At 41.1% G+C, this 25297-nt stretch overlaps 1 long non-coding RNA gene across 4 annotated transcripts in view; it reads left to right on the forward strand.

Annotated features, from left to right (window-relative positions):
- Nucleotides 1-4: 4 nt before the first annotated feature.
- The window catches only part of LOC142041760 (uncharacterized), a 46277-nt gene continuing 20984 nt past the window's right edge, over nt 5-25297 (forward strand). For 2 of the 4 annotated variants that reach the window (XR_012653545.1, XR_012653544.1), the window contains exons 1-3: nt 5-4392; nt 4664-4791; nt 9739-9839. This is a non-coding gene — a long non-coding RNA (uncharacterized LOC142041760). Of the gene's footprint in view, nt 4393-4663; nt 4792-9738; nt 9840-10433; nt 10471-19182; nt 19398-25297 lie in introns of those variants that run through there. The other 2 variants (XR_012653542.1, XR_012653543.1) reach the window with 2 other exon arrangements.

Genomic DNA, 25297 nt, shown 5'->3' on the forward strand with positions numbered 1-25297 from the left:
GAGCTATGGCAAAAAAAAAGTGAAATTTTTGCAGGAGGCTTTGGCTAGGAGGACTGATTGAGAAGTAGACAGCTGTAAAGAGCTCGTAGCATTAATTGCTTCATGTCCTGTTCAAGCTATTCTGTCTGATGTTCCGTGGTGTGTAAGAATTATTTGCATGTTATGAAGTCAGGGGCTGGGTGCAACATGAAAACTCCTTTTTCTCCTAATTCAGAATCTGCCTCTGGTGGTGCTGGAAGATTTTAAGCACTGACTGGAATTAGAGGCGATTAGATCAACCTATGACTGCTCCTTTTCCTTCAGGATAGCTGGTTCCTCCCTAACATGGATTTGGTAAATGATGAGTCACATTTGCCTGTTACTCTTTCTGGACAAAGTTTTGATGTTTTCTAGAGAATGTCAGACAAGAATTTTTCTTCCATTTAAGCAAAAAACTCAGTGATTTGGCTAGATAAGACCATTTAAAGGAAAAACAGAGGTCAGTTAAAAAGCATAGAAAAGCACAGTTCTACAGGTTGTCTTTTATGGAGACCAGCAAGAGCTAGCTTCTAAACTTAAGTTTCAGTATTACTCAGTAGAGTGTTTGCACAGGCTTGCACAGGGCAGCTTGACTTTCTGAAAGCCTGTCAAAATTGTCTTACATAGGGGAGTGGTGCCTTTTAAGAGAAAAAAAGTGTCCTCAGCCTTAGAAGTGAAGCGTGCAGGTGGGGTTTCCTTTGTGGTCACATACCTCGTTCCCTTGATCTAAAAATAAAAAGTGACAGCAGATTTTGTTGTAGTTGCCAACTTATTCTCAAGTTCAGGCAATTTGCTTGTGCTTCAGAAGTGATGGGACACCTTGAACTGGATCACCTGGCATCTGTCTTGCAAACACATTCTCCCTCAGGGCTGGAAAGCTGGGCAGAAACTGAAAGCAAGGGTTAATTAGGAAAGAAAGGATAATTATCTGGGTTTTCCTTTTTTTTTCTTCTGTTGCAACCTTCACTGACCTATAGCTACGGTTAGTTCATTTCCCATTCTGCACTGATACCTCTGTGCATTTCAAATGGCTCTGCCCATAGTCTCCCTGCTTAAATAAACCCCTGGGGATTCTTCAGCCTTTAAAGAAAATTACAAAAGCCTTTGCATATTGTGCAATTACCTCTCCCTTTGTTTTCCTACAAAATGGATTCGGCACCTCCCTGGCGGGATACCAGAATTAGCATGTCAATATCACAACATCTCTCTGTGGGAGTAATGTTGTGTATGTAATATCCTGGTCCAAGGTCATATGTTTATAGGCAAAACCACATTAAAATGAGTTGTTTGCACTAGTACCTACAGGGGATGTAAACAGCGAGTAGGTTGTTCATTCCTGTCCCGATTGCAGAATGTATTACAGGCATTAAAACAGCTGCGATTCAGGTCAAGAGGTTTTAGAAGAGGCAATCTCATTGCCTCTCCAACACGCTACCCACTGCTGCTGCTCCCCAGACTCCTTTCACGTAAGACACCCTCTTCTGCACCATTAGCATCACCTGGAAACTGATACCCCTCTTCTAGCTTGGCTTTAAGCAGTGGAGCCCTAGCAATGACATCTTCATTTTCCCACTCATTTTTCAGCATTTGCATCTTCACTAATGAATGCTTTTCCTGGCATATATACAGTGTGTAGATAGCGAACTCCTTCTAAGAAAAAAAGAGTGTGTGTATATATATATATGTAACTTCAAAAATACATGTCATTCTGTGAAATATCCTAGGGCAATGATATGTTATTGATATAATGGTGGTTTTGAAGGTTAAATGTTGTAATTAAAGCCTGTCGCCAGTTCTGAATCAGCTGACTTGCACTAGAAGTCAGAAATGTGTCTGGTTTTTTCAGCTTGCATACCGGAAAAAAAAAAAAAAGAACACTAGTTTTTAAAGCTCTGATCCTGTTTAGGTGAAACCAAACAACCAGTACAATAGAGACCAGTAACACCCAGAATCTGGTGAGAGAACAGTTTGCACCAAGCAGCCCTCCATCTCTAAGCTCTCCATCTCTAACCTCTAAGCCACAATTCTGCAGGGAGATCAAGAGAAGCTTGGGAGTTCCTATGTTCATAGCGTTGCTGCAGAATAAAACCATGGACTAAATGAAAACACCTTACCTTCCGTTTCTCTTTGAAATTGTTAAATATCATAACAAGACTATCTTTTAACAGGATTGTACTCTGCCCCTTCTCAGCTGATGTAGAAGCATTAGCTCTGTTTCTGACCTGGCTGGAAATTTTTGTCTCAGATCTTATTTTTTTTCCTTTCTTAATGCACTCAGTTGATTTTAGAAAACTTTTTACCCATCCCTTCAAACCATACCCTTCAGAAAAGATTAGCAGTACTGACGATATTGCAGTTTTTGTTGCTGATGAACCAACTAAAGGGAGTTTGGGTTGTGCATGCCTAACCCCGAACAGCATGGTTCTCTCCTTTGTTTGCACAAGAGAACAGAAGCAGCTTGAGGGAGCCTGTAGCTGGATCAAGCTGCATATTTGGCCTGGTCATCTCTCCTCGCGCCTCAGTTTCCTCATCTGTAAACTAGGAATAATGACACAAACCTCCTCTTCACAGTGCTTAAACAAAACAGTTACAGAGAGCTAATGAGCTTACCAGGGCCTGTACAAGAAGTCTGGGCACCTAGCTCAGAGGTCTGCTCTGGGAGCATCACAAACTTACTTTTGGTACCCCAAACATTTTTCTCAGCCTAGATCTGCATGTCCTTGGAAGATCTTGGTACCTCATCCCCTTCAGTTGCTGTTGATCTTCTTGTTCATTCTTCTTCCCTCCTGCCCTGCTAAGAACTCATGAAAATGAAAGTTTGTTTATCCCTAACCATGTTTTCTCCTCTGCTTTGGTGTTAACAGCTTCAGAGGATCCTCAGCCTCAGCAACATCCCACTGCCACAGCTGCTGGACTTGCTGCTGGTGCTGCTAAAGGGAACCAGGACATTAAAACCAACACGGTAGCTCCTGGGGGCTCTCGTGGAGGCAGAGGGTCCCCGACTGTTACTAGACATGGTTCAGGAGCAGAATGAGAGCGTGGGTGTCCCAGCGCCTAAAAGTTTACAGCCTGACCAGGCAAATCAAATCACATGAAGAAATAAGTATGCCAGCAGCTATCTCCAGATAGCAGATGGAGACACAGCAAATTAAAGTGGTTTGCCAAGAACAGAGGTGGGGTTATATTGTTGTACCTCCTGGGGGAGAGCTGGGTATGTTCAGACAGAAGACGATGTACGCTCTTTCTAGATGACCAGATACTTTGGATTTTGAAGTGTTTTTATTCCTCCCCCCACCCCTCCCTTTCGGTCTTTTTACCTCCTTCATTCTTTCTTTCTCTTTATTTTTTTTCAGGCCTGCTCTTCATATCACTATATTTACTTATGTTCTCCAGGATTAACTGCTTCTTCCTCGCTAAACACCTGCTTCTTTTTTGTGAAAAAGTGGAAGACAGAAATGCAGCAAGGCAGAAATCGGAGGGAAGCCCGTCCCCGGAGAGCTACAGCCAAGTGCCCGAGGGGGCCTTGTGCACAGAGATGTTTTTAGGCTGGACTCCTTTTGGTGGAAACCCTCAATAGCTCCAAAACGCTGAAGGACTTACACAGACCCTTTGTGGGGCTGTAAACACTCCTCAGCTCTCCTGCCCTGTCTCCCAGACATTGCACATTTACGAGGAGAGAAGGAGCCTGGAGCAGAGAGCTACAGCGTGGGGGTTTGGACCGTGGTATTGAGTCATTTATCAACAGCGGTATCCCTGCTGGAAACAAGTCATCGGCAATAAGAAGGGTGCGTGATCTTCCCCTCTGAACTCCAGAGCAGCAGCAGGGCCCCGCGCTGAATGCTAATGGCTTCGTGTAGGGCTCGTTGTCCTCTGTGTTCGTTCTGAAGTGCAAGAAGAAATCTGCTTCTGCAAGCAAGCGTTTTCAGCGAGGTCCACAGAGGTGTGTTTACAGCCCCACAAAGGGTCTGTGTAAGTCCTTCAGCGTCTTGGAGCTATTGAGGGTTTCCACCAAAAGGAGTCCAGCCTAAAAACATCTCTGTGCGGCTGGTGCAGTCCTGTTGCGTTGTGCCGTACTGGTGCTTGCTCTTGCTGAGGCCAGACGCTCTTTGCTGTTGCAGCACTGAGGACCACAGCACTCGTGTTTGTGAAGCACATCTCTGAGCCTGCATTTGAATCACAGCTGTCCAGGTTTCTGTTTTAGTCACACAAGAAGAAGAGAATTTTGTTAAAACTTTGTTCCTGCAAAGGGGAGCGGGGGAAGAGCCTGCTCCTCCTCTTTTGCTAGAAGTGCATTTCTGCAGAATACTGCTGCTGATAAACTGCCACGACTCTTCTCTTACCTCGTGAGGTCCCTCTCCCATAAATCCCACACAGGTATGTCAGAGTCCCCCACTCCAATGCAGCATAAGGTATGTATAGCACAGATGTCTGGAGACCTTTCCTATAAGATCCAAGTCCTATGCTTTAAAGGGTGCATTGGCTTTCCATTCCATACCACTTGATATTAAAAGTCTTTCTGTTGATTCCTCAAATGTCTAATTGACTGTACTTGAGCTGTCTCATACACTTGTGCTGCTTCGATGACTAAACCCAGCCTTGTTGACTAGAAGATAGAACAACAAATTTTTTTCTCTTCCTTTTTCAGAGAGGTGCATGGGACTGCAAGTCTTCAAAGCCTGTGGTCTGTGGTCCAAGAGCTAAAAACAGTCACCAACTTCTCCACCATCTGGATGAAAAATTACAGCTCATCTTGCTACTGTTTCTTCTTCAGTGGTAAGAAAAATAGTCACTTTTAATAAGGTTTATCTATTTAAATTTTTCTCTGCCTGTAACAGGGAAGAAGCTAAAAAACCACAGTGGGATCACAGATTTATACTAGCTACCAGATTTACAGTCCTGAGAAATGTTCACATAACTGAGTGATGTATCACTCAAATATGTAAATAACTTTTCCATGGGGAGCTCTCAGACTCTGCCTCAGAGGAAGAGTTTTGCTTAAATAAGCACAGAACAGCTTTGTTGCTGCAACTTTATGGAGCTTGTCCCTTCAGGCTGCTAGTCCCAAAAGCTGTGCAAGTCCTGGCCAGGCTCGCTGATGAGCTAGCAAATGAGTTCATCTACAGACACTACCTTTCTAGCCCTGCCAGCATTCCTCTCCCAGCTCTGTTAGAGGCTGCTGCTGCCCTTTACTAATAATAGAGCACTTGTATTTTTTCAGGGAAGGGACATAGGACATCTGGGTTGTGCACAGTGAGGGTGATTCTCAAATGCATTTTTCGTGGGACTAAATTATAATAATTCAGTTTTTGGCTTGCTTTGAAGTTAGTGCAACCATGCTATGACAGTTGTGGTTCCTTACTAAAAATACAATGTGAGTTGTCCCTTAAAATGGCAATTCCTGCTCCTCTGCAGCAGCCCCCTTCCTGACAGAGAACAGTGGCATTGTTTTGCCATTATTTTTGATAACTCTTCCACCTATCCCTATTTCTTTAAAACAGGGATTTGGAGAACTTCTGTGCCAGCATCGAGAACTAGATTCAAGGGTAGAATTCAAAATTTTAGCTAAATTATTTTCAGAATATTTTAGAAGCAGATTCAGGTCAAGAGATCCAGAGAAAATAGTCAGGAAAAAACTAGTCTTGTATGGAACAAAAAGGAGGATGAGGTGGAGGCATAAGAACAGCAGACAACATAGAAGCAGGAGAGAGGGAACAGAAACTGGGTGAAATCAGGATATAAAAGCTTATAAATCTCTTTATTTTAATGTACAAAAAATACCAAGTTCTAAAATATGACACTTCCCTGGCAATGACCACATTGTTAAGAAGTTGCCTTTTGCGGAAGAAGGGGTGGATATGATCGGTGGCATTATCCCAGCCTTATGCTTGAGATATCTTTTCTTCTACGCCCATTTCAAGCAAGTGCTATTACAAGCCAGAGGCGCACAAAACAACTAAGAAAATAGAAGTAGGCATTATTTCAGACAATGAGAACAGAGCAAGTTTTGCATGCAGATGGCCTTCTTTGAAATCTGGCTTGCTTTCAACACACGTCAGCATGGCTATCTATCTTTCTGAGTTGCTGTGACAAGAGCTGAGAATGGATGGATGGATGGCTGTTTTACTGCAGTTTTTGATAGCAATTTTCAGAGATTAGGACTGGTTTGGAAAGAGAAGTTTTAGAGACTACTTTCAGAAGGTGCTTGAGATTAGCAAGTAACTTTAGCTACTCTAATGTCTCCTTCAAAGATGATAGAGGTTGAAGGAAAATCAGTCATAAAAGAGAACTGAATTTGGTTTCTTATCACATTGTGCTTGTTTAGGGAGGGCTTTTTCAGAGGTTTGTCAGAGCCAACTTCATAGCATGCGTTTTAACGACAAAGGGCTGTGATCAAGGAAATAAACGTACTCCTGAGTGCTATACATCTGCACTGGCGTAGCATGTGGCTTCTTGCATTGGTTGGAGAGAAATGGGATCAGCAGGCAATAAACCATGCAAATTGTCTTTGATTATGCTTATACTAATTATTCGCTTTTTAACTCTTTTTTTTCTTCTAATTTTTTGTTCCTCTTGTTGGCTTGCTAGTGTCCTAAATTTATCTTCTGATCTCAGTCATTAGTCTCCCTGCCCCAGTGGGAAGTCACTTCATTCAGCCAATGTGGTAAATGTTGTGTGGCTGCTTTCACAATAGAATTATAATGCTGCTGCTAGTATTAATCGCTGTATTCTTGAATTAGTTTTGTAAGGCAATGCCTGGAGAAAGGAGAAGAATCATATTCACATGACAAACTGCCATAACTCTATCGACACCCAAAGAGAGTGACTGCTTAGCATAGCACTGACTGGGGTCTCTTATTTTATTTAAGAATACATTTCTCTTCCTTCTGACATTCACATCTGCTTTATGCTAAGGAAAATTATGCTTTCTGTCAAACTTGGGTCACATCCACTGAATCCAGTGGTAAATGAGGGAGTGAATCTATAAAAGATGTGTTCCTTAAACACTGCTAAGAAGGGAAAAGTTAGTGTGCCCATCAGCAGTTATTCTCTTTCTCTTATGCTACTCACTAGTGGTACAGGAACTTCCCTGGGCCTCACTCTTTCGATAATTTAATTGTGTTATAACTCCTTATGATAGATAACTGCAGAACAGTATTTCCAGGAAAGTAAGACTGGCAGGGAGAGGCAGCATCTTTTACTAGCCTTGCTGATATATTTGGAAAAATCAGATGTGCTGTCAGGTTCTGAGACCCTGCACATAACTCTCTGCTTGAAAATTTTTTATATCTGCTCTGATAAATGATGTTAGCTTTGCTCCAAGCCTCACTTTCTCTGGCCATCAAAGCTGCAACACTACTGCTATTAAAAAACACACAGAAGATCACTCTTTCCCTCCAGGTTTCTATAGGACAGAAAAATGGTTATTTTATGTCCTTTAAGATGTTGGGAGGGAAGAAGCAATGTTTTCTATATCAGTGGTTAACACTTTCTCTCCAGCTGTTGTCTGGTGTTGTCCTTCGATCACTCCTGCTTCACACCAGTTGTGATATCTCAGTGCTGAAGCTGGGCACTGAATCCCCCCACTCGCTTCTGGACACAGTCCCCACGCAGCCCACCGTCAGACCAACAGCTTCTGCTCTGTTTAGACCAACAATTCAGAGATACACATTTCATAACCGTCAACTTCTGCTGTCAGCTTTTAAAGACATACAAAATAGCTTTCCTTCCCCCGGCATCCATATGCTGAACTGCCAGATTACACAGATGCCCTTTTTTAAAGTTTCAATTTGCAAAGTCTCATTAAATTGAGAATTAACTGCAAATAAATATTTTAATCACTTATGTGTCTTAAGCAATGCTACATTGCTATGCAAACTGTTTTCTAGGACTTTGACAAGTCATTTTAAGGCTGGGTTTATCCTAGGTAGTGCCTGGTTGTGAACCTGTGAATCCTTGACCTAAAATTAACTTTTCAGTTACGTGGAACTAAATGTCCGAATGGACTTTCCAAGGAATCTTTGTGCTTAACTTCTGCACCTTTGATTGTATACCTTACATATTGAAGGGAAACAGAAGACAAGAGAGAAAACAGAGGCCAGAGAAAGGCAGCAGTTTGCCCAAGGTCAAACAGAAGGTGGGAGCCAGGGCAGAGTTGCACCGTCTCAGCTCCAGCCACGTGCACCAGGTGCTGGTTGTGAGCTGCATCCCTCCCTCGTATTTTCTAACAGCAATTTACTGGGGTTTCGCAAGCTGTCTGTCTGTGCTTCTGCAGGGTGAGGATATTTGAAAAGGAGAATACAGAATCATGTGTTTTTCTCACTATAAACTAGAAGAATAGAGTTTGTGCTTGGATTTGTATTTATTCATGACAGTTTTTCCAGGATGATGTAATATATCTAAATATTTATACTAATGCACTTTCATAGTTCCACTTAGACCAGGAAGATGAAGAATGTTTAACAAAAGTGTGAGCTGGCTATGGCTGTTATTTTTCTCTAAGGGTTACCACAGGGAATTGTAATGCTCATTTAAATACCAGGAGATTCCCATCTAAGACAGGCTGGCATCCTGACTTCACTGACCTGTTCGCACAAAAATCAATCAGTGTGTATAGGCCTTGCTATATTTGCACTTAACCTAGATACAGCTATGCTGCTGGAAGTGCAGTGTGACACAGCTTAAAATGTTTTTGGCCAGCACTATGCCGAGCTATATCAGCAAGCATACACATATAGCTTCCTGATGTTTTGATCAGTGTGGTTATAGTTATTCCAGAGCAAAGAAATGGTACAAAAATCACATACAAGCACCAAGTTACCAAAGCCAATATTTGTAATATGGGCCAAATTTGATTGACGTTAAAATGTATTAATTAACAACAGACGGTCTAGCACATCTGCTAATGTTTCATTTTTCTTTAGACAGTAAGAAATCAAAAATCTCAGTGTTGGATATGTTCACATTTCTTGTGCTTCGTTAGCTGCCCTGTGTGTGGACACTGTAAGTTTTGCCATCTATCACAGTATCAGTAATGCAGGATGGCTTATTCTTAGAAACATGAGTTTGTATGAGCAGGGACTCTTTATTTCTTGGGCTTTCTTCAGTTTAAACATTCAAGTTTGCGCAGTTCTTTTCTGTGGTTGTACGTCCTGAAGAAAAAGAAGGTAACATCTGTGAATGATACATTCTTTTGCTGACCTTGTGTTCATCCCAAGTTGAGGAGCTTTTTGACTGATTGGCCACTGTATTTCCATGTTTGGATTTGACACATCAAGTTAGGGCAGAGACATAGCCCAGATCAGGACTGTCTCCAGGTAGAGTCATCTGTTTTCAGGCTGTAAGATTTCAAAAGTTAAAATGGATTCATATCTGAGTACTCCTTGGATGCCATTTTGTGGTAGCTTTATAAAAGTATGTCTCAGAGCATGTAATTAATTTCTGAAGTATTTCATTCTTTGACAAGTTTTGCAACAAATGTGACTTCACAATAATGATGCCAACATTTTGTTTCCAAAATGGCAGAACGAGTTCAGCTGTAACATTTCTGCTGGGGCTATAGCAACATGTTTATTTCTGTGCTCAGGAAAAAAAATCCAGTAAAGATGGATGTATTTCACTTTAAAGCAAGGAAAGAATTGTGAGATCCAAAAATATCTGTGCATATATATAAAGTTTATTATAGACTTCTGTCATTAAATTTCTTCATGATTTGTTAAACAGGGAGAAGAGCTGGAAGATCTATTACCTTAATGATTACTTAATGGGAGAAGACTACTGAAGTTCTGGGACAGTGTTCACACAATTATCTACACTGCTTGAAGGTAACTATCCATATTGCTTTCAAAGTCTGATTCACTGAATATAAGAATGTCAGTGCAGCATCAGAATAAAGATTAGTTTAGGTAATTTGCTGTCAGGGCCAGTAGCAGATGCTTAGAAATGAGCACCAGCTTATGGTTTCATAATACAGCTTGAGCCAAGATAACAGCTCGCTACTGCCAAGAGGGAAAGGTCCTGCTCTTTCTTTCAGCTTCTGCACCCTCAGCTTCTGGAGTCATAAACCCCAGCTTGCCTGTGCATTTCTGGTGCTCGTCCAGACACACAGTAAGCCAATTCACTGAAATGGCAGAAAACTCACTTAAATAATAATAAAAATAAGTGCTTTTGTCTTTGGCGAGTTGAGCTGGCTTGCCTTATGATCGGTCAGGTCGCAGAGGCAGATGGAGAGGTCGCGCACTTGGGGTCAGTGGATGTGGGAGGAAAGAGCAGGGAAGGCTGGATAGGAGGAGGAATGAAGGAAAAAACTAAGAAGGAAGGGTAGGGGGGAGTGAGGCCTCCCAGTTGTGTCAGCAGCAAGACATTTATTTGGCTAAACCATCTATTTTTGCCTGTTTGACACCTACTGGAAAATCCAGCTGATCTTCACAGAGAAGCATTTATAGCGGATAGAAGAGCTCTTTCCTGAATGGAAATAACTAATTTACAATTTATCAACAAGTCTGTACTTAGGTTTTTTTCCCACATGTGCATTACTTACACTCATGTCCTTGAGTTTCATTGACCATTTTATTGCTTGGTCATTTCACATCATGCAATCCTTCTGTGGCAGTTCACTATAGCCAGAGCTGTAGGCTGCACTAGATCTCAAGATCCAGAAATTGTTTTATCATCTGAAAACTTTGTCATGTCACTTTTCAGCCTTTTTCAAGTTACTTTATTTATATGTTGAAGAATACAGATCCCAGCACTGAACCTAGGAGGATCACGACAACTGCATTTCCACTGTGAAAACTGACTGTATATAGTTCAGTGCTCTCTCCTACTTTTAAAAGCAGTTATCAGTCCTTGAGGGAATCTTTCCTTCCAAACTGAGAGGGCTGAAGGGCTTTTGATACGGAGCACTGTTGCCACCTTTGTTGGAAGGTGACAAACTGACCACTTGAGCATTGATTCTGTCCATATGATGGATGACTTCCCTGAACAAAAGTCATGTTGATACATATATCATATTTACTATTCATTCTCTTCTTTGGCTTGGCGTTTTTTCTGTGACTTTCACCAGAGGCAGGGAGCCCTTGTTAAAGATTGGTGCCACACTGCCACCTTCCATTCCTCTAGCACTTCATCGGTGCTAAGCTATAGATCACACGTCATGGCAGTTCCATAGCTGAAGTGCTTTAAACTCTTGAATGAATATCATTTGATCTGGGTAGTTTTTCACTGTTCGGTTTCTCAATTTGTTCCAAGTCATCCAGTATTGATTCGTTAAGTTGAGGTAGCTCTTTCTGCGGAAGAATGGCTCCGGTGTAGGAAATTCACAGACACTTTTAGGGCCATTAGATGCTTCTGAAAATCTCTGAGGTTCTTTTGTAGCTTAGCAATATGTCCAATCACAAACATTAAATAAATAGTCACTGCGGTAGGCAAAAATACCCCTGTGAATGCAGGAGGGGTGGGGTTTTTTTATAGGTAGCAGATAATTGTGTGCATGTGTGTGTGTGAATGTCCAAACATCCCAGCTGAAGGAAGGTGTTGGAAATGGGGGAGATCAACAGAGACAAATGCTAGGGGATGCCCAGGAACCTTGGCGGTAAGACTGCAGACTGACAACTGCAGGCAGCTGCAGGGCAGGAGCCAGCCTGACTTGCAGCCTGACCTTCCCAAGCCAGGAGGGATCTCCCGTTTGCGGAGGGAAGTCAAGACCGAGGGAAGATTGTGCTGATGGGAGAGTACAAGCATGGGAAATAATCAGTTGGTTCTTAAATAGAAGCCAGTATCCAGATCTACTGTGGGTTGTTGTTTGCTCTGTCTCACCCTTGACAAGCATGCGTCAGACCCGCTATATCTTTTCTTTTTTTTTTCATTTGTCCTATACTAATAAGGTGAGGCTTCTTTTTGTCCTTTTTTGTTCTGAGTCTTGAAATGCACTTTGACCATATTTTCAAGTGTTGCTTCTCAATTAGTAATATAAGAAATCTACTATTATTTTGGGGAAAGGTTGTATGTTCCCCTAAGTGGAGAATAAATTAAAAGCTTCATTGTTATTCATCTTGCTATAAAAGTTGAAGAACTGTCGATACTGGACTAAAACGACAGCTATAAATAAAATCAGATCTGGCACTATTATTATTTAAGCTGAAAGTGATTTCCTGGGATAAGAGTACATTTAATTGATCTTCATTTTAAATTCATTATGTTTTATTCTGTGCAGTTAACTCTCAACTTGTAAGCAAAACTTATGTTTATTCTACCACAAAACTAATCTTTAGAAAAATAGTACTGCTTTTTCCTGACCTGAAATATCTAACACAATATAGATAGGAGTTTAATATAGTGAACTCTAACCTAAGTCAGATGTTGTGAGTGGTCAGCTCTCCAGCTATTCAGCATGCTGGTGAAAGTAGGACACGTTCCCTAGACAGCTGGCTTCAGGGCAAGGAGTCTTGTACCCCAGAAGCCTTCACTTTGAGCTGTTGTTCCTGAGGCTGATAGGCACCTGACTTTCTTCTTAGATCAGTGGTGGGTACCCAGAGTCATAGGCAACCTCAGAGCATCGGTTATTTTGTTCTGATAAAGCTAAACCAGAATGTCACTTTGATTTGTCAGTTAATTACCAGCATTTTGCTTTTTTTTTTTATTGGAACATTTTTGGGGTTTTGTTCATACTTATTTACAGAACTGCTTACTCACTCATTTATCTTTTAGTTTTCTTCCAGTCAGGAACATAATGAATAGCAGCCAACATCATTGTAACAGTATTGCAGATATCTCCAAACTTGATGCCGAGCCATATATCAAGATTTCACTGTGGAAACCAGAATTTGATAAGAATAGCACTCTTCAGTTTTATGGATTGAGATGTAATAAGAATCAATATGGGAGTTAAATCTAAGCACGTTCAGGAGAGTGATAACATACTGATTTAAATGGTGAGAATGATTGGTCATGGAAATAAGTTATCTGTTGATTGGAGTGGATACCCTGCAAACTAGAAATATTCAAATCACTGTTGCAGAGATTTTTGGAAGGGTGTACTTGCTTCAGCCTCAATGAAAAATTGTTACAGGAGAGAGTGATGGTAGGGATCAGATTATATTACCACAGTTTTCTGTTTTAGTCTTAAAACTCTATGAATTTTATTTCTTGGACCGGAAATGTTTTCCTTCTGAATTATTTACCAGTTTACATTTTTATCATCTTTCTTCACATCTTTACTAGGGTAGTAAAAGAGTAAGTAAACAAAAGTTTGGGGCTTTTATTTCTGGAAGGCAGAAAAAAATTTATGCCTTTCAAGTCACAGTCAGCTTCCCCTCTTCTTTCACCTCGCTGTAGTCACCGATAAGGGTAGATATATTCCTCTCCCTCCCCCTAAGCATGTGCTGAGCTCAGATATTCCATGTTTCATAGCTATCTTTGGAGATAATTGTTGTATGCCTAAGTGCACAGTGGAAAGGACTGGATTTTTATTGTATTGGGTATTTTTTCTGCCTAGAAAGATGGGTAGAAATGTTAGCAAAGCAAACAAAATTAGTGTGAACCTTAAGGTGGAAATAACCTCATCCAGCAGACTGAACATCTTTGTTATAAGAGTTTTCTTCCTCTTCAAGTCTCTTTCGGTTGTGGGAGGGATGCTGAAGCCCAAGTAAGAGCTCTAGGACTTTTAACATGCTCAGACAATTTTACCTCTGTGTCATTACTTTGAACCTGTGGCTAGTTCAGTGACTCACGAAAGGAAATGCTAGTTTCGGTCCAGTTCCTAGTAAAAAGCACGTACTGACCTCGCACTGCCAGCTGTCACAACCGGCTAGCACCCTTGCCTTTGATCTCTCCAAGCCCACTCAACTCTTGCTGTTCCATGGAAAGCTTTGCTTTCATACTAAAAAGTGATCTTTACTTAAATGAACAGGATACTGCTTCTGTACTTGTTCTGCGAGTGGTTCTGATACCATTAAATGTTTCCTTTTCCACTATTTTTATGTTTACAGTGGTCAGTTCTTTGCCTTCCAGGAGTAAGGCAGCTCCTGGAAAGCAGCACAAAACATGGCAAACGCCACCTTGACATATGAGCTTGATCCTAGCTCAAGCGAAGTTCCTACCAGGATTCTCTAAAGAATTGTGGTTTTCACTGCTCGGTGTCATTTGATTGACTCTAATTAAGGTTACCTCCCTAAAACTTATTGTTTCAACCAAGTTTTCCTCGTCAGAACGCAAGATTTAATCAACACATTCAGCGTTAAAGAATGCGCTGCCTTCCTTACCCTTTTGGCCCAGGAGAGTAATCAAAAGATGCATTACACTGTACTTCCAGTGGCAATGAATGTTTTTTCACATACTGAATTAAAAATGAGGAAGTGTGTGCATATGCACATCTTCATGCGGGTTATTTCCAACAGCCTGGTCTCTAACCAGCTGTTTTCTCTGTTCCCTTCTCGTGGCTTTTGCAGCAAATGTGTTATTGTGAAGATTAAGATTTTGATGAGGGAAAATGGGAAGTCCTTAAGTCATTGTTTTCCTGCAGCCTGCATGGCTGGCTGGGGAGCATAAGATGTGCCTACTTGACAATTTAGTGTAAAGGGGTAGAACCAACCAATTCATTTTCCACTGATAGCTGAAAACCTCTGGTTTCTTTCCCTTTCCTGCCTTCCTTTTCTACGCTTCTGATTGCAGGGGTCACTACAAACTAGTTCCAACTAGTTGTTAACAGCTGTGCTGTTAATTATTTTATTGGCCATCACAGATACCAGCAGATAACATTTTTGCTTGATTTCCCATCTCTTCTTTATGTTTCTCCTTGTCCCTGCAGTGGGTATCAACAACTTTCCCAATGGAAGAGGTGAATGCTTAAAATAAAAATGTATTTATTTGCAAAGGGAGGTTTGAAGGGAAACAAAGTGCACTCTTTCAGACATGCTTTGGTATTTCTTTTTGAATTACAGCCTAAAGGAAGGCATTTCTTCACCTATTATGTCTACAAAGCATCATAGAGGGTGGGATCATGGTGTCTGCTGGATTGTCTGTTTTATATTGATTACTGTCTTCCATCTCCTAGAAAGCCAAATTTTAAAGGGTTATACAGTTATAAAGTCAAATATTATAGACTTGTTATAGGGATAAGTTCATGAGTTATAGAAGGTCTATGGTATAAAAGCAGATATAAAACAAGATTATAACTTTAAGGCATTCATTCATTTGAATGGATCTGATGAAGTACAGTAATGTTAGAGCTCACACTAAACATGCCTTCATTGTGTGATGAGCCCAAGTACCAACTTAATTTTCTCCCTAGTTCTACTATCTACGTAGAAAATTCTGATAACAATGAGCCAATAAATCCTTCCCAGCAAGGCAGTGGGTGACTACCCTCTGGGCTCCAGGTGGAAGCAATCTAGAAACCGGTTAGGAGGCAACAAGGACGTAATTCTCCAATGCCTTTCCTACAAGTCCCCTAGGAAGACAGGTAGCTTTTCACCCAATTAATAAGCCCTATATCTGTGACTGGGGTTGTAGGAGCTGCTTTCAGAAGCACAAAGGCCAGCTACTCAGGTAGGGTTTTACGATGAATATATTTCTTGCCTGTATTCTACTACTGCGGGTGCTGGGTATCCATGTTCACACTGGTCGTAGATTCCTGTGTGAGATATTAGCCCTTTTCTAACGCTTCTCTTCTCTAGAAGCTTATAACTTAATTTTTTTTGTTTAGACAATAGTTGAGATATTTTCCAAGGAAAACCTTAAAAATAATACACCACCCCCACCACCCCCCACACACGCACATTTATCAGTAAATAACTGAAACTAATAATTCAGAATGGCAGCTACCCTCTTCTGGTACTCTGTAATGCAAATTCCTTCCCAAACAAGAAAAAAGGACCATTGAGGAACCCAGCAGAGCCTTCTGGTATCTCCATGCCCTGCTGAAGTAAAATTAGAATTTTCCAGAAGTGATAAAAGGGAAATGAAATTATGTCTCCTGAGAATGAGTGGGATTTCTTAACAATACTGTTTAAATTTAACTTTAATTGCATTGAGAAAGATGGTGATAAAGCTTCTGGTAAAATGTATTGCTAAAAAATGCTACTAAAAATATAGCAAAACATAGGAATAATTTGTCTGGTTGTTGTGGTGTGCCCATTACCAGTAGCTTTTAATAATACCCTAAAGTTAGATAAACATCTGTCAATGTTGCAGTAGTGCAGTAGATCCCGCCTTGAGGCAGATGAATAAACTAGTTCTTTAGACTGAGGTCCCTTACAGCCCTGATTTTCTATGATTGCACACCATCCCAAGGAAAAAGGCTGCTGTGCTTGTCACCTGTGCTGTGAATGGTGAAGGTACGAGGTGCTGTTCTGTCTGTCTGAAGCTTTGCTATGTGCCCCCATAACAAGTGGGACAGTGGGGAGGTGAATACTGTTTCTGCCTTGCTATTTGTAGTGGCTGATGCTACTTTTACACCAAGAAAACCAGTGTAATCCTGCCCCTAGCAATAGGCTGAGCCTGAGCTGCGCTGTGGAGTAGAAACCCCTGACACCTCCTCAACAGGCAACGGATGTGGGAAGGCAAGCGTTCGGTGGGACACCTGTAGCAGTAATTTTGCAGTATGTTTGCTCTGGGGAAGAGAGCTACAGGCTTGGGGAAATACATCTGCAGGTGTTGCACCCTGCTGTGCTACTTATTTATCTGGCTGGCAACACAGAAGTGTTCAGAGATTTAATTCATGGTTTGATTTCACTTTGAGGGGGTTGCCAGAAGGTCCAAGAAAACCTGTTCACTTCCTGTTTAAAAATTCCATAATCTGTGGAGTGTAAAACCATTTGAAGCAAAAAAGAAATCCTTTAAATAGTTAAAATGGTAAATCAGTCAGGCTTTCATAGGATGTTATTTTTTCTTCTATTTTAACTTTGATTTTGTATTCCCTATACATGTTAGCTAGGCCTACTAAAAGCTTCTTAAATACATGAAATGTTTTACCTACACAATTTCTGAGATGAAGAATGGATAGATACTGTTAGTAGCTGATAAAGAACATCTCACTTAAGGTTCATTTGTATTGTTTGTGTCATCCCAACAAATTGCTTGGCATTTGCTTTAAAATTTGTACTGGAAGACAAACTAAGTAGAAGTGTAGCAGTAATGGAGAATTGGGTTTTGCTGTTAGATAAAACTGCATGACAAGGAATGTACAGCTGGATGGGCTCAAACTAGAAATTTCTTCATGTGATTCTTTCATATGTTACTTTTTACTGAAAGAAGTGGAATCAAATGAAAATTAATTTTAAAAGTGGTGGGGTTTTTTGGTCTTTAAGATAAAATTGTAGGGTCCAAGATGATTTACCACATAAATAAACTGGATTAGCAAAGATTATATTAACTCCTTACATTTACATAGGGCTGCTTATCTGGAAGAACTGCATCCTATGCTGATTTACATCCTATTCAGTTTGTGTATGTACAAAACTTCTAATTGAAGTAGCAGACCAAATGCTTTTTACCGCTGCAGAAAAGGATTAGAAAGCTAAAGCACTGCCAGGAAAATAATTGTAGGTACATGAATGGAAATGTTTTCTTTCATAGTCACTTAGGGTCTCCTTGTGTCCACTGCTTGAGGAGAGGTTAATCTCCCTTTACTCTGCTTGAGGAGAGGTTAATCTCCCCTTACCCTTGCTCTTTAACTCTCAGACAGCTAACCTAGTCAGTCTGGGCTTCTCCATACTGCAGAGAGCACCAGCCATGTATCTGGGGAGTGATGCAGCTCAGCTGTCTGGGCTGCTGCCACAGAATGAAGGATGCTCCAGGAGAACCGCTTTTCCCTCCCCACAGATGGTCTTTTGTGACTGAGACCAGGCCGCCTAGGTTTTGGAGAGATAAGGGGTAGTCAAATGACCCGTTCACAGGTAAATAAGACTTGTCCCTTTCTACACTCGTACTCACAACTCTATGTATACTGGAAGGACTGTATCAAAGGAGGGTAAATCAGACTATGTGGAGTTTGGATTGGTCAAAGTATCTCCTAGAAGCTCATTCCAGGAGAAACCATCAAAGGTTTAGTAAAAATGCAGGTATAACTTTCAGTTCCAATGGGCCTATTTTCAAGAACAGGAAGACTTTGGAGACAAAACTTTCCTGTATTTGTCTTGGGTTTACTCTAAATGTCTGCTACCAGTTTCTGTCAGAAAAAGGATAGTGAGGTACATTGATGTGCTTGTATTTGAGGTAGGTGAACCATGCAACAACCACAACCTTCTATGCTGGCTCCTTTTCTGCCTTACTGAAACCAGTCATTTGCTAGAATAGAAAAATGAGGAAATTATGGAGCTTTGAAGATATTGTCTTCTCTGCTTCCCTCTTGCTTTGCTGTTCTACTAACTGCATATGGAGCTCTGTGCAGGAGAGTCCATACCACTCACAAAAAGCAGGGAAGTATATTGATATCAGTGCTGAGATAGGATCTCTAGGGGCATGAGGACCAGTGGAGGAGTGGAGTCAGTGGAGTGGAGCCTGAGAGGACGGGCTTTCTCTCTTTAAATCTTATTTTACTAGGTGCTTTAGCAGATATTGAACTTTAAATATGAAATATGCCATTGAAACCATTAGAGTATCCTGAAATGGGACCTTTGTCAATAGAGCTATTTATGTAAGGAAGCTTTCCAGAGAGGGCAAGTGAGTTACTGCATGCAGTAAAACAGATGAGCTGGTAGCCTCTGGGTCCCAGAGGGGAATAACTTACAATCACTGCATGAGTCATGGAGACAGGCAGATACAAATACTCTTGTTAGCTCAAAGGAAAAAAGAGTTCTGCTCTCAGAGATCAGCATTCCCATCAGGCCACCACCCTGCCACATCTTGTACACATTCTTAGCTCAAAGCAGATAAATAGATCATTTGGGAACAATGGACTCCAAAGAACTACAAAACTGCAGTAAAGGGCATACGCTGTCACACTACTAATTTTTCTCATTACTTTCAAAGATACTGTTCAAAGGTTTGGGTCTAGATTTAAATATACTATGTCTAATTCAAAGTAGGAATTCTAAGGTAATGTAATTGCAACCTAGTGAAGGGTTGCGCGTCCTTTCACAGACACCTGAGTGTAGAAAGCCATTCAGGATAAGAATTGTTTGCTCTTTTTCTCTTATTCTCTGAAAGGAAGTCTTTTTGACTTCTCAGAGTGAAGCCTAATGTTCCTGCCAGGGTACAGAGCAGAGAGAAGGAACAGGAAAAGACTGATGGAGTAAGTATTCTGTGAATTTCTCATCCTTTCTGTAATCTGCATGTACCTTTGACCTCCTGAGCCCCCAAAGGCAGAGATTTCTACAATGCAGTATGAGGTTCGTTCTTTTTTGTGTTGCCAAAAAAAAAAAAATAAAAAAAAATCTTGTTTTAAAGCCTGTGGAGATGTGTTTACTTATGGTAATGTTCATGCAGCTCTCCTGTTACATATCTGTTTAACATGTTTAACGATGGATGGATACAGCTATTTGGACATAGCAAATGATGAATAGTAAATCATTCTAGCTGATTACCTGATTATGTATCTCTGAACATTTGAAATGCACACAGAGAAGAGAAACTGATATAGAGTAAAACAGTACAGTCACAGGCAGGGAAACAGGAGAAAGAAATCAGTAAAACAAAAGGAGTTATTTCTCCAGAGTTTTAGTTTCCAGAATCTTTTGTTAGAATTTGGTTTCCAGACTTCTCAGAGGTTGGTCTGTGATTCCTGTTTGGGTCACGTCACTTGTCCCTAGAGCTGGTCAAACAGGCTTTGACTGTCAGCAGAAATAGTCAGATGTTCCTACCTCTGCTCTGTTTGCAGGTTACAAGGAGCATAAGGAAATGCTCCAGGCTAATATCAGAAATAAGACAACAACAATAGTCCTAGCACATACCCTCCAGGTGGCTTTTATGGGAACCAGTAGTTCATGAATGTGGATAGCTCTCAATATCTTTCCTTCCTTCACCACTGCCTCTTCTGCCCCAGAAAACACGACTACTTTTTTCTCTTCTAATGACAGAGGGAATCACTCAGCAGCTCTTCTAAGATGAGAGACATGGTGGGTACATTGAAATACTCACTGTAGTGTCACCAGAGCTGGAGGCTTGTTTGGAAGAAGAGTCTAGCTCGGGTCACTGAAATACCTGTTTCCTACTTACATTTTGTACTTAGTATTCACATGTGCATATATCAAATGGCTTGTGAGATGCTGCAGCCCTACATCTAAGTCAGGTTAAGAGGTCCATAAGAAATACTTTAGAGTTTATTCTCTGAGGTTTGGTCTGACTACTTTGCAATTGCTGTAAGTAAAAATGTACAAATAACAGGTTACAACAGTAGCTTGAACTAAGAGGTTGTCTTGCTCTTCTCAAGTTTCTCACTTTCTTTGGTTGTTCACATTTCTAGAACCTACAGACAGAAAATGAGATCTCTTTCAAGAAAAGCAGAATGCTGCCTCTTTTTTCCAATTCCTGTGTTCTTCTGGGGCAATGAACTGACTGCAATCAGTCAGTACCTAACACAAGTACGGTACAGTAACATAACAGAACAGTCTCTTGTGCTGTGCAATTTACTATGTAAGCACTTGAGTACCACACAGAATATCTCAGATAGGCTCGCTTCCATTCCCACTCTTCCTGTTATCATGTTTGCCCTAGAAATATTGTTCTGAGATTTACTGTTATACCACTGATGAGAAATGAGCTTGATTTTTAGACTTAATATCGCTGAATTCCACACACACAGCGCCCCCCCCCCCCCCCAACCTTTATAAACCTTATTTCTTGAAGGGCTCTACTTGATTTTTCACACTCCTCAAAAAATGCGTGGCACCTTCCTGAATGAAGTAACCAGGGCTTCTGTCCCTGGTAATGGCAAAATAAAATTAAACAAAACAAAGCCTGGACTTCTAGCCATCCTCAGTGAAAACTTTCTCTGTACCATTTCCATGTGCTATTCATGGAAGGTAGTAGAGAAGTGGCAGTCAAAAACCACAGCATCCTTCAGAATCCTTGACTGTCGTTAAATTCCAGGGAAGGGTTTCTCCTTGACTTTCTCTGGACCAATAAGTTTCCAGTCTCATCAATGTTCATTAGTCTTTGCTGAACTGGCTGTAAGGAGAGGTGGATTTTCCACACTTACCTCAGCCTGAGCCAGGCAGAGGTTACTGTCTCTTTGAAATACCTTCTGACAGACGTGAATTCTAATCAGGCACAGATGATTTTTCATTGACTGAAGACTTGAACCAAAAAAGCAAGAGGTGACAGAGCTCAATCTTGCTAATCTCCTTTCCTTACTTTGCTAAACTTAATGAGCAGTTGCTGACACTGACCTTTCTTTCTGTGACACCAGGAAAAGGATGGTCCTACTGAATTCATCCCTTCCAGCCTGATGAGGAAGCCTATGCTTCCAGTAAAGTTATTTTCTCAGGCACTTTTTCAAGCCTAAATAGAATGTGTGCAATTTTACAAATGAACTAATAGAGAATTTGGCCCAGTCACGTGTGTTGCGATGATTCCAGAAGAGCAGTGTACACTAACATGTCACATGCTAGTGATATAAAGCCCTGCTGACCTGTAACTGGGAACTGCTGGTGGTGGAAGAAAACTTGTGACACACGGTTTGCAAAATGTTATAATGTAGGCTTATAATTGGAATTAGTCTGACTTTCTGAAAAAAATTAATTAGAACAGCATAAAAACCCTGATATTCTGAGGTCCTACTTTATTCATAAGAGATTCACTCTCAAATAAACATAAAGTTATCTCATTCCCCTTTTCTTGGATGCCTGGCAGCTACCTAAAAGACCACAAGACCTCATAATTGGGGAAGCAACAAGGGGAGAGAAAGGGCTGAAACAGCTTTGAAATACATTTGCATTCAAGAGGAAGGAAAACGCCGGTCAAAAGTGGAAATGAAGACACTGGGATAAGACCTCAATCTTTAAGGTGGTAGCCTGGAGAAATGGTATTTTTGCATGGGAGTTGTATGTGAGTCCAGTGCAGCTGCTCTCCCCCTGCTCCCCCTCCCCAAAAGACATAAAAGCAAGCTGAATCAGGAGATTAAGCTATATTCTGAGTATGAGTATTAGCGGGTTTGTTTTTCTCCTTCAAATGTGGCTTCAGCTTTGTAAACAACAACACTGAGATTCTGACTTCATAATGACAGCAAATCTAAATAAAGACTTGTTGCAGGCAAAACAAACAAACAAAAAATTGAGATGCTTAGCAAGCCAAGGCAGTTTTTTGGATTCCAGCAATTAGAAAGCATTGCCCATTAAACCCCAACTTGGTTTGGTAGCTGTTGTTTTTAGGATCCAGGAAAGGTCTTCCTGACAAGTCCTACTTGTAAGCCTTCTACATAGGAGCAACGGAGACAAGGCTATCAATAGTTGCAGGAGTAATCCTTATTGATGCGTCATGTTTCTGTCAGGTCCAGACACCCTTTGTGGGATTTCATTTAAGTTGTTTACAGCATAGGCATTTATGTCTGGCCTCTTTATCTAACCTCCCTGTGAGGTTGAGAGAGAGAAAAAAAGACACTGACTAATTCACTTAAACTCAAGGGGACATTTAAGCACATCAAGACTATTTGCCTACTAAAAATGTCAATTTCTGTCCAGCAAGTATAAAAAGAGCCCAGGGCGACTACCTGGCAGGCATCTAGACCTAAGCAAAATTAATCTCACCCCTCACTTCAGCAGTAATTATGAATTAATAGATCACAGACATAGGAATAACCAGATTCTGTCCCCTATATGCCTCCAAATGTGCTTGTGTGGCAAACCAGGGAAAATACTATTCCATAGTTCCAGTATCTCCCCACATTTATGCCAAAAAGCCTCCATCTGCTGATGCAGCCATAAAACAGCTTGCTGCTGCTGCAGAGGAGGAAGTCAACAGTTGCTGGATGTTTGCTGGCTGCTGTATGCTTTGTTTGTGGCAGCGTACCAAATGGAGCACAGAAACCCAACAGGCTTTTTTGGCTTGCAGTCATACTATGAAATGGTCCTATAAACTCGGCTGTAGCCAACTCTTCTTCTCATGTCAGGTATCCAGGGAAGAAATCAGTCAGGCCTGCAATTTGTTTTGTCTTACCTATTGCCACCCTCTCAGACTGACAGGCACCTTTCTTGCCCTGCTAATGTGGGTTTTTTCCCCATATAAATATATATATATGTCCTTTCTCAAACATAGCAATATGAGTATTATTAGCATAGAAATGATATCAAGAAGTATATGAAAAAGCCATTTCCTTTACCCTCTCCTTGCAATTATGGTTTAACAGCTTCAATAAACAACAGAATCATTCCTTGCACACATCATTACCATTGAAAAGATTAAAATAGCCTGGCTATTCAGAAAGAAAGAAGAAAACCAACCCACACATCGAGGAGTAACTTCTGCATGCACCCATCCAACCCAAATTCCTGCACGTGGCCCTTCCTTGCTAAGAAATGTCTCAGGATGCTGCTTCCCTCCCTCTGCCCAAACAGCCCTGGAGGTGCTGAAGAAAGAGGAAGGAAAAGGAAAAAAAAGTAATTAAAAACCAACCAACCAACCAAACAACAGTGGAAAAGCTCTCTGTGTGCAACCGGCCTGGAGCCCAGGAAAATCGAGCAGTCCCTAATCTGATTTCCAGAACGAGGGAGGAGGCTGGGAAGAGCCAATACTTTAGTGCCTGAGCCGTTTTTTAGTTGAGCTGTCCCTGTGTTACTGCACCTAAGAACGTGTTATGATTTGCACTGGGGAGTGCTAGTTTATTATCCCAAAGAATGTGTTGGACAGCTTCATTACACGGACAATAGATTAATTTAGCTGGTGCCTACCTTTTGTGAGGCAAGATTTAAGAGCAGTCTATTGCTTCCTGTACATTTGATGAAAATACATTCAGGCTGTTTTCTCTAAACATAGGTTTATTTGATAGGTTCTATGTCCTAATTATAACATTTCACTGCGCATAAAATTGAACTCAAGGAAGAGCTATTATCCCTGGGTTGTTTGGTGCTTGGTACAGCAGGGTCACTTTCCTGATCGAGGCCTCGTTGCTCAATTGTGATGCAAATTATGTTAGAATAAGAATAGGAAGAGCGTTTCTCATTGCTTATGAAGTTTAAGCTATTTTGTAAGCAATATATGATGGTCTGCATTGTGTCATATGCAGCTATACAGAGCACAGTTGCAATAGTACCTCTCTTATGTATAATGCAGCTATTTTTCTTGAGACTGCTGTGTCTTTTTGTGTACATCTACACTGCATGATAAACACTCATTTGCTAAAATAACCCTAGGTGTGTCATCCAGAGCTATGTCCTTGGCAATCTCATGTTACTGCTGAAAGCTCTGCGTCTCTTCTGGCAATCTTTGATTTCGCTCGGTGAGTTCCTCGACTTGCGGGGAGGTTGCTAGCTGGCTGGCAAATCGGCTCCAGCAGCACTCACCAAAAAACCCAGGCTGCACAAAAAGGACTCCTCACCCTGCACATCTACCTTCACCGGCCCAGGTCAAAGCCACACAGGCCCCAGTTGTTGGGAACTCTGCTGTGTCTCTCATTCTGCCTGCCTCTTTTTTCTCTTCTTTTTTTTAAAAGCAGCAAGATAGTGCAAAGAGATGGAAGTTTTCCCCTGACCTCATTTGGATATGAAGGCCAGCCCTCACATCCTCAGGGAATAGACGAGTGTGTGGGCTGAACATGCTGCTTGACACAATTTGTCTTCATGAAAACACTGGACTTGTCAAAAGTAAACACTTGGAAGAAACAGTTTGTGCTCGCTGTAATTCCATCACTTGACTGGCCCTTTTAAGTACATTATTAAAAAATTAAGTTGTCTCCCATTAAGTTGTCTCCCATTACTGCACACTGCTTTGTTTTTATAACTTGTGTCTTTCTTATGCTATTGTGGTTGCAAAACCTGCAGTATTAGAAAACCCAACTATTAATGTGTTGGGGTAGGCTAGGCTAGGCTGGAAGAGAAGTCACAAAGCTGCTTGAATTGGTTTGTAGCTTCTTTTGACTTGGAGGTTTGAGGCCACCTTTCTTTAGCATGTTGGTAACTTGACGCCTCTTTCTGTATTTAGAATGGGTTTGGGAAATGAAGATGAGCCACAAAGCTGAAGTTGGAAGCTTGGTTTCTCTGCTTAACCATCATGACCAGATTTGTTTACTCTCTTGCGATTGCAGAGTCTCTTATTATGGGTGAGGCTGTGTACGTCAGAAAGGATGTGATTTAAATTTTATATTCCAGGGTAAATAGGGATTACTTTAGACACAATAACTGCACAAAGCCAT

Source organism: Buteo buteo, chromosome 19 (assembly GCF_964188355.1).
Source record: "Buteo buteo chromosome 19, bButBut1.hap1.1, whole genome shotgun sequence".
Classification (NCBI taxonomy): domain Eukaryota; kingdom Metazoa; phylum Chordata; class Aves; order Accipitriformes; family Accipitridae; genus Buteo; species Buteo buteo.